The following is a 10487-nucleotide window of genomic DNA, read 5'->3' on the forward strand; positions in this document are numbered from 1 at the left end:
AGATCATCGGCTCCGACCTGCAACCGAACGCCGCCTCGTCAGCCCGACCGCGGCACCGAGTGCCGTGTCCTGTCTTTTCCTTAAACACCTCCAGGGACGGTCATTCCAGCAGCTCCCTGGGCATCCCGTTCCGATGCCTCGTCGCCCCTTTTGTGAAGAGATCCCTCCTAAGGTCCAACCTAACCCTCGCCTAGCGCGGGGCAAGAGGCTGGGCAGGGCTGGAGGTGTGCGGGCACCCCAGGCCCCTCCATCCTGCGGGGAACCCCCGGTGGAAGCTGCGGGAAGGGGGAGACTCCGTGCGGTCCCTGTCCCCTTCCCGCAGCCCCCGCAGGAGCCCGGGCAGAGCGCAGGGGTTGTCACCACCTCTCCTTGAGGGTGACAAATCATCGCAGGGTGAGTTTTGAGCATCCTCACTCCAGCGTTAAGCTCTTGTACAACCCCTGCAGAGAATGGCCAAGGAAGCCCGTGCCAGGCTGCTGGCACTTCAGCAGTGACATTCCTCTGCCTTTATGGGGAAACTGGGAAGGGCTGAGCTCCCCAGTGCAGCAGCCCTTGGAAGCTCGGGGAGAGCAGCACCTTCTCTGTGCTGAGCAGGGTGTGGAGTGTCCTCTGATCGTCGGCAAAGCAGCACAATCCTTTATTTGAAAAAAAAAAAAGGCATTGAAAAAATCAACTCCCTTCTAAGCCCTCTAAACGGCTTAACAGCTGAGGGATGCTGTGTGCAACATGGATGCTGTGCCCAGAGAAATGATACCATCGATACTTGCTTCTTTTCTCAGTGGTAGAACTCAGATCTTGTTTCCAATATCCTCATTTGCACAACCAGGTTAGGACCAATTAAAGGAAATACATTTTATGTAACACATGCACATGCCATTGTGAGGCAGGACCCCTCACAATGAGTATTACCAAGGTCCAGAATTTAGAAGGAATTTACAGGACTGTTTTAGATTGTGCTTGCAACATACTCAGAGAAAGTATAAACCTTTATACTTGAAATACTTAAAAGTAAGCTCAGCTCTGACTGAGGGAGGTTGAGAGAGGTTTGCTCTGTGGTGACACGATTTTTCCTGAGTGTGTGCCCTGACTTGGTTTCTAGTGGCATCTCCCCGTGCAATAGCTCTCAGATAGGTCACCATGCCAAGAGAGGTGCCAGCAGTTGCGGGCAGTGTCACCAGCCCACCCCAGAGAAAGCTCTTTCATCTGATCCATTCGCATCACGAGTCACACACGGATTATCTGTTGGACAGGCAAGCTGCTACTGGAAGGGCTTGGGAGCCTTTGCCATAAAACCTTTTGTAGTGGCTGCTGTCAAAGACAATACATGATCGGCTGGACCACAATTACAGCGAGCATGTCCATTACGTGTGTTGTTACAGCGCTGTTCTGTTGAAATAGGCTTGCATTTGACAGGAGAATTGCTGTCTAAACACTTTCAGAAAGGAAGGTTATTTAACCTATCAATTACTAGCAAATTTGAGGGAGACTTTTGTTGCATGTCAGCATCAAAATTATTTATAAAAAGCAAGGAAGTCTCCAAAGTACTCCCAAGTACGAGTTGATAAAACAATGCAGAATTATGCAACTTGGCAAAGGTTAGAAGAAAGCTACTCATTTAATGACATAAATAATACAACCAACAGGAAGACAAAAATCTCTTTTATAGAGGTTCAAATTATCAGTGTCTCATAGTCCTGGTAACCACCTACCTCCTGAACTTAAACAAAGTGACTGGTCATTGTGCAGTAAACATTACAGACAGTTCCCACAAAGCTTTGTACACTGTATACTGCAAGGGGTGAATGACACAGGCATCTACCCTGAAACAAACCCAGATCTACTCATACCTATAAATATGGATGCCATAAAAATCATAATAAAAAATACTTGCAAACCAAAGTAGAAAAAGGACAGCTTTGTTTAGATGCAAGTTTTCAGTGCAGGAACTGTCTGTTTCCAGGAGTTCACAGGGTGCCTGGTACAAGGGAGACCTGTTCTTGTTTGACCCCAGGCTCTGTTCTGGTACAAATGATAATCGTGTCGATAGTAGGACTGTTCTCATACACTCACCTGCACCACCACCTCACTCAGAAATAAAACCAGTGAGACTATTCCAGTGAAAGTCTGCGCAAATGAGCCACCTGCTCAAACCACTGCTTTGAATCTACCACAGTTGTCCTCTCTGAGAGCTGCTCGAGAACGGGAGGATGTTATGTAAGAGTCTGGTGTCCTTAAGTGAATTTTCTGGCAAATTAGAGCAGTTGTTTTCCATTTGTGTTCCACAGAAGGCAGCGAAAAATAAAGGCTGGTCTGTAGCGATCAACCCATGAGTTACCTGAAAGGATCCAAGTCTGGAAATCCACCATTCCAAAGTGTTGAAACCCACTGAGACACTGCAAAAGCCACTCCTAGAAACACCTGTCAAGGACAGAGATCCAAATGGTGTGCATTTGCAGCTCCCCCTGAATCCCCACTCTCAGGCTGCAGGTGTTCTTCTCTCTGAAGTAAACTCAGCACAGCACGATAAGATCAAGGCATGAAATCTCACATTGCCTGCCAGAACAGGGCAACCCAAAACCCTGTCTAGACAGGTGAAATTGAAACAGGCTGCTGGCTGCCCAGCTCACCAAAATGCACATTAGCCATCCAACCTGCAATAAATAGCCAGTGTGTGACCCAGGGCTGAGCACGTTAAAATTAACACCCTTCCTCATATCTCCTATCAATTATAGCAAACAGAAGTTGGATCAGTTGCAATCCTGGCTTTTTTGTTCTTCCAGACTTCCTCTTCTGGCTCCATGCAGCACAACAGCCATCTCAGGTATACATGCTTGGCAGTATTTCAAGGTGGTGTTTGGGGAATTGCTGTGTTTTCTTTTTTTCCCCCCAAAATGTGCAAATCAAACCAGAAATTTCTTGTGAATATGACACAATCATTCATTTAAATAATAAACACTGAGCAAATAATTCACAATAAAAAGCATATCAGTGAAAATATACTTCTAGCTACTCATAAGGTGCTTCTGGGCATGATACCAGTTTTGAATAATTCAAGAATTTGTGAGGTTTTCTATGAAATACTTCATTTCTATGCTACAAGGGAAACACAACCTCTGAAAGTGAAAATTGAATAGTTTATTCATTATTGTTGATAATACTACCAAGTAGAAGCTACTTTAAGTCAGGTCCTCTAGGTACAGATCAAATTTGAATAGGGAAGGAGACAGAGAGAGATTTGTTCTACTCTGCAGAAATATCAGGGCAATTGGACCAAAACTGAAAAGTGGGGCTGGCAAGGAAATGAGCAGATGTTTTCTCCAGAAGAGAGGACATTGACAGAAGGGCAATTCAGACCCACCTGCCAGTTCTGTACCCTACTCCTGGACTCTGCCCTTGCATCTGCACTTCTTTGTATCTTGCCCTCTTTTTATTATTCACTGCCATTTCATAATAGGCTTTGTAAACAGAAGCATGGCTTCCTGAAAGACACTGTAGCCTGGAAACCTGGGATATACCCACCATGGATACACCCATTGGAGCTAAACCTACCAGGTTAGAGCAGATAAGACTTCTGGGTCAGCAAGAGACTTTTTTTCCCCTTTTCCAAAACCTATTCAGTTGTGACATATATTATTCAGAATATTCTTCTGCTCAGTTGTATGTCTATAAAACCAGGAAAGAGCATTAACACAATCATTTGCAAATAGCTGGGATTCTAGTCTTAAGAAAAAAAATGCTACTTTTTATGCATTTCCAGCTTTTGGTCTTTTGGAGATCTACGCTCAGTTCCATCAGGTGTTCTGCAGAGGTCATTTCTGGTTGCTAACACAGCAGCAGTCTCCTGACATACCTTCTTAAGCTTAGTAACACCCACCTACAACCATGTCTTAGAAACAAAAGAAATGTGATATTCTGAAGGGAAAGCAGCAATTTGTGTCAAGTGCTCAGTGCCACTAGCACAGGTTTCAGGGTGGTGAGGGGCTTGGAACACTCATGAAAAAACACTTGAGATGCCAAAACCTATGCAGGAAAAAGATATTGACTGAAGTCACCTTGTCTGAGTGTAAACCCATTCACTGGACACCTGTCAAGCTATGAGGGAGCTAACAGAGCAGCTGTGGCAAGGCCAGACACAGACAATTAGATGCCTCAACAGGGGATGTGCTGACCACTGTCCCCACAGGGGCTTTGCAGATTTGTTGTATGTTCTAAAAGAGAAAACAAGAAAAAGGAATAATAATCACTTACTACACTATTAATTACTCCTGGTTCCTTTGACATTGTTTCAATATTAACACATGACTTGGCAAACTCTTTTCCCAGTCAATCAAAGAGGGAAGAAAAGATAAATCTCCTTTTACTGTCTCTCACTGAAATTTTCTGTCAGAGGCTGTAAGGGCCTACCACAGTCATGTTTTCTGTAACAAAAAAAAACCCACTTCCCTTGTCTGCTTAGCACATCCCTGGGAGTTGTCTGTTCAAAGATGTGAGATTATGGTTTTTCCAAGCAGAGCAACAAGGAGCAGGAATTCCCAAATTGTATTCAATATCCGTTTAAACTCTTACACAGCAGCTGCTCCTCTCATGTTTGGATCCTTGATGCATATTAGAGATAATGGAGCTTTCTTCCCTTATTCACAGAGGTGCTGCCTGGATTATGGAATTCATTAGTCAATGCTTGCAAATTGCCACTGTTGACTCAGAGCAAATTCCTGCTATGGACTCACTAGTCAGCTCATTTTCATAACAATGCTGTATTGTTAAAAAATACTTTTAAGCCACTCTTTAGAGAAACTGGGGAATACAACACATTCAAGCAAACACCTAAAACATCAAAGAGATGCAGTCTCAGTAATGCTAGAAGTTCTGCATTTGAAGTGTGTTTAAATTAATCAGTGTGATGGTGTTAAGAGGATTCAGTAAGTCATAAAACTTTGGGCAACTGAATTGCTTCCCAAAAGGGGTGACTGACATTTAAACCTAAATAGATAAAGATTAAAGGAACCCACCCTGCAAGAAGTGGCTGCCCCTGAGGAAAGGAAGGCCTTGATTAGGGCACCATTGATCACAGGTGCATAAAATAAAGATTACATTTGCAAGGAGCTCTTTCTTTTCCCCAAATTTCTCCTTACCCACTCCTGAGACTAACAGTAATTCTGAAAGACACCTCACAGAGGAGTAGTAAGTGGGAAATCAGACTCTGCTGTGAGCTTGCAATTCTCTGACATCTCTGGCATTCACATTTCTCCTCTTCTCCAAATTACTCAGTCTCTGGGTTCTTGCTTTCCCAGTGGATGCACGTTACAGCACAGGGCTGACTGTGAGCAGTGCAGACCCTGGGGACAAATATATCTTTGATTCCTCACTGACATAAAGAACACTCTTGAGTGCCTGATGCAGAATTACTTTTTTTTCTGCCTGTCATCATCAGATGCTCTGAAGTAGGGGGATGTAGGATGAAGCTGGTGGTAGAATTGCTAGAAGGAGCCTGCCATCTGCTGATCTGAGCAGCACTCCAGTCTGACTTTTCCCAGATCTGATTTAGTGGGGTGAAGCACTATACAAAGTAGGTTAACGTACCTGAAATGAAGCAGAATTAATACAGTTTCTGTGGTGAAGGGATTCATTTAAGTGGAAAGAGGAAGTCCCAACTCTTACAATATCAGATCTAAATCTGAATTGGACAAATAGAAATAGGGAGGCAAATAAAACCAATTAGTCAGTTGGAAAGAGATAAGCAGAAGATACATAGAGGAAAGAGCCTGACATTTCTTTTCTTGTTTTGCTTCTCCCAACCAGACAGTACAGCTAAGGTATCCCTCACCTTCGCCCTTCCAACTTACAGCAGTTCTAAACTTCCTCATGGCCTTCTTCCAGGGCCACCCACATGCCCAGGCATGAAAAAATCCCTGGAAAAGGTGAGCTCTCATCAGGCTGCCATCTCCATTTACTTTCATGCTTACTGCCATCAGGATGTGTGTCAAAAATTATCATTTGGCAGGACACAGTGAAAAGTCACCATTTCCATTACACTGCATTACTGCTCCCACCTCCAGCTAATATTTCCTATTTCATCAATAGATTACACCCTAGTAGTCATTCCAAGCTGCAGGTGCTAATCAGTTTGAAATGCTCTATTAGCTCTTGACACACATAAAACATCACTGTAAGACAATAAAGCATAAAAAGTGAAAGAGAAGTATGGGGTATGATGCAGAGCTCTGAGCTTGTCACAATAAGGTGAAATTTCCCCAAAACAGAGGAAGAACAGCTAAGAAAGAAAAAAATACTCCCCAAATTAGGGAAGTGTATCTTCTCTCACTGAAGCAACAAATGGGGAAGTGAAATTAGAAGTGAATGAACTGCTGAAAGGCTTGGATTATTTTTTAAAGACCAAGGGGAGGAAAAAAAGCAGAATAGGAAAAAAGCATCAAGTATTATCAGGATTAATATCATAGGTTCTCCAGTGAAGAGGTGCCACAGAAAGAGAAGATAAGACATCCTTAATTGATGCTTTTATAATGAAATTCCTGTGTTACAATCCCTTCAAAACAATGTTACACAAAAGGGAGCTGAAACTCTCCTGCCTTTCCACAGTCCTTTCCTTACCTTGATATGAGCTGGGCTATAAACTCCCATCTGATGATAATGCACATCATCCAGTGCTGGAGGCTTTGTTGTTCTAAGAACATTGTAAATACATCTAACACAGACCCTGGACTAAGAAGTCTAAGCAAACAGATACAAAAGACAGGGAGGTGCATCAATTTAATGTGGTTATCTTTCATGGTTATAGATCCACAGACACAGCTAAAGGAACACTTTGGTCATTACATACCTTGTCATTTTTACCTGCCCATCAGCAGAGCATAGATTATTTCTTGAAAGTATAATATCCTTGAAGGCCTTAGAATCCAAAAGGCAACAGAAAATAGAAAAATAAAGTAATTTGCTTAGGACAGTCCCCAAGATGGAAAGCAACAGAGCAAGAAGATGACAAATCCAGAGAATTCTCTGAAAAGAACGGGTGGTCAGTAATAGACAGACTGTACCATAAACATAGAAGGAATGCATCACACATCATAAGCAAAGAAAAAATCATTAAAAAAGAAACAATTTATGGCTGTAACTTTAATAGTGCCCAAGGCTGCAGCTGACCATTAAAATCATAGTTTCTGAGCTACTACAATATTGCATAATTGAGGTATTTTCTATGATATATAAATTTCTTCCAGTATATAAGGCTATTTTTTCAGAACAGGAAAAAGATAAGCTGAAAAGAGTACATTTGGATTAAGCTCTTCACTAATGCTATAGAAAGCTTTAAGATAAAAATGCAGAATGAGACATTGCAGGGAAACACCAGCTATCCAGCACCAGCTCTTGAGCCTCTACTAAGACCTTGAGAGCATTAGGGATGGTACAGCTGTTGCTGCAAAACATCTTGTGGATTGGTTAACTCCACCAGCAAATTGCACCAAGGCAGATATCAATTTACATCTGTTTACCACAGCCACACAGGTGATGGGAGCACAGGGAGTGGATGCAACGTGGGCAGTGTGGAGCAGGGTTGGGTTATCATTATCAACAGCAGGAGAATAAAGGCATTCTGTGTGTTCCAGGCCTTGTTTGTGAGTGCAGGCAGCTGGGGTTTGGCCTCTTGTTTGTCCTGCAGTCAAGAGCAAAGATCACAACAGTCCTAAACACTATCTGAATTAAAGAGAGAAACAAGAACCACAGAAAATGTTGGGTGAAGTTAGCAGGACTGGGGCAGTGGGTAGGAAGGTGTAAGCAGGGATGATGGGGCTGAGTTGCCACGTTTAGAGGCCTCATAGTAAATAACTTACACCTCACTGTAACCATAATGAAGATACAGGTGAGTCCCTTGGCTCCAGGTCATCTTAGGAAATTACAGTTAGCTCAGCAGTAGTTTTTAATGAGAAATCCTGCATGTGGACCTGAAAAGACAGATATTTGTCCACTTTAATTCATGCAGCTGTTTCAGTTAACTTACATCTATGGCTAAAATGCCTCCTTAATTGGGTGTGGGAGCTAATGCTCCATACCTGGAGGATGATGGGCAGTCAAGGAAAAGTGCATTTAATACATTAAGAGCTGTGAAGCTGGGTTCAGGGAATAATTCTTCCCATGACTGTACACAGGGATTCAGTTTGCTCTCATATCTTTGAGCAAGAGAAAAGGAAGTCATGGCAGTCCCAAACAATCAAAAGTGGGAGTTTAGGGATGCAAGTTCCAGGAACCATTCCTTGCCTGGAAACAGGGGATGATTTTGGGATTGACTGTTATGCTGCTTTCACAGTGATTTTTGATTATGAATGTGTATGGGTTCACACTTGCTATGCAGCAGTAGTTGACCTTTCGTAGGACAAGCCAATTAGTCTGCAAGAGTGAATAAAGAGATATTATCACCTTTAAAATCTGCTGCTGCTGCCACTGCTTTTCCAAAATACTCTCCTGTGGGCATTAAAGTGATGTTTTCATTTATCCACCAATAAAAACGCAGCCTTAACCCATCTGCCTGTCCCTCTGTGTATATATCTGGGTAATTTAATAAATGCTTCTGGGTGTTGATTTACGTCATTGTATCTGTATATAAGCCTGCCTCTGTGAGCATGCTGCTGGTTGTCTCTGAGCATTCATTGTCTGCCTTGTGTGTGTGTATGTCTGTGTGTCTGAATGTGGTTTTGTTTAAAACTTTTCCCTAGAAAAAACAAGAAGTCAGATGTTTCATGAGGTTGTTCGTTAAAATCAAGGGAAGGAAGGAAGAGAGAGTAAGGGATAATTTAGAGAGAAACAGGGGCAGATTTGGCTACAGTTAATCATCTGCCTCAGTCTTCTCTGGAGGAGATGGGGGAGTTCATTCCAGACATTAAAATGTCTCAGGGGAGGATCGTATAGATCATGCTGGAAGAGAAATGGAAAGACTAAATTATCCAAAGGCTCAGAAAGCAATGGAGCCAGACGTCATCTGATCCCAAAGCAAGGAAAAAAGCAGGGAGAGAGAACCTTCACAAGATACACCCAGGATTCCTTGAGAAACTGTGGGTAGAGACAGGGAAAATTATTTCTAACTGCTATCAGTGAGGCAGATTTCTAAGATACCAGATTAAGGTATCTGGTGTGCTGGTACCCTGGTTCCAGCTGTAATTCCTGCTCACAGGGAAAGGTATTATTCTGAGTCAGAATGCAGAACAAAAGAACATTAAAATGGAAGTAAATGCAAAGTTTCCCAACATGTCAGCATCCCCTGAAAAATAAGTCTGAATAATGGCCAAGGAACACTTTCATAACATGAGTCTCCTCAAACCAGCAGCACAAGGGGTCGGATGGATTTTCCAGCTCCGGCGCCCAGATCACTTTGCACACACAGCTTGTTTTCCTGCACTTAATCATGGGCCTGACTCACCAGCCCTTCTCTGCACTATTCACTATTCTCCCAGTTCAGCTGCAGTGTAAACAACTGAACCAGCAGCACCTCACATGGGAAAACACAGAGAAGCAGCAGTGGTCCTGTCCACGAACTTTGACATTCTCTGTTTCAAACAAGAGAAAGGTAATTCCTGTTTTGGAAGCTGTTACACACCCCAAGACCACAGATACCATCATGATACACTAGAATCAGAAGGTTTCAGCACTGGTAGCCAGGTATTCCAAGGACAGCAACGTGCCCATGCCACCTTGGAATGGCCTTTGTCGGGCAGACACTGTGACCACAACATTTTTGTACATGAAAATACTGGGTTCGTTACCAACGTCCTCCGTGGCATCTGACTGTGATCCAGTACAGTTCCTGAGAAATACCTGGGAAGTTTTCTATATATCTTTTGTTTGCAGAGGGACTCCCAGACAGCACAACTCTTCTCTATAATGCTGTTAAACATGAGTAACATCAGTTCTGATTGTTGCATACATTTCCTAGAAGAGGTAAAACAAAGTGAGGAAATTAGAACTTACATTCCCATGTATGATCCTTCAAACGAAAACTACCAAATGAAAATATTATCTGCCACAAAATAATATCTTCCTTACAGAGAAAAGCATGACTCAGACCTTGAGACACTTGGACACTTGCAAAATAAATTCCTACTAAATTCATAATAGGAGTTCCTACTAAATTCCTAAGTTCCTACTAAATTCATAAGCCTTTGACAATCTGGTTCATACTTGTTCTTTCCAGGAAGTTTTCCCCATATTTCCAGACATCTTTCCTCTTTATCCTCCATAAAGTAATTTCTTCCCAGAGCACACTACAGCAGTCCCTCCATTTTTCTCCATCCCCTAAGTTTTTCTCCATCCTGTCTGGGGTGCAGGTGGTGACCCTTCTGCAGGGCCCAGCTGTGCCCACAGCCCCAGCCCATCAAGCCCAGGCCATTCCAGCACTTTGCTCCGTGCATTACAGGGGATGTGTCAGCCAGGGCTATTGTTTGGAACAGGAAGCAAGTTTGGCCGCCTCTGTAATTTAGATT

Source organism: Geospiza fortis, unplaced genomic scaffold, assembly GCF_000277835.1.
Source record: "Geospiza fortis unplaced genomic scaffold, GeoFor_1.0 scaffold1081, whole genome shotgun sequence".
Classification (NCBI taxonomy): domain Eukaryota; kingdom Metazoa; phylum Chordata; class Aves; order Passeriformes; family Thraupidae; genus Geospiza; species Geospiza fortis.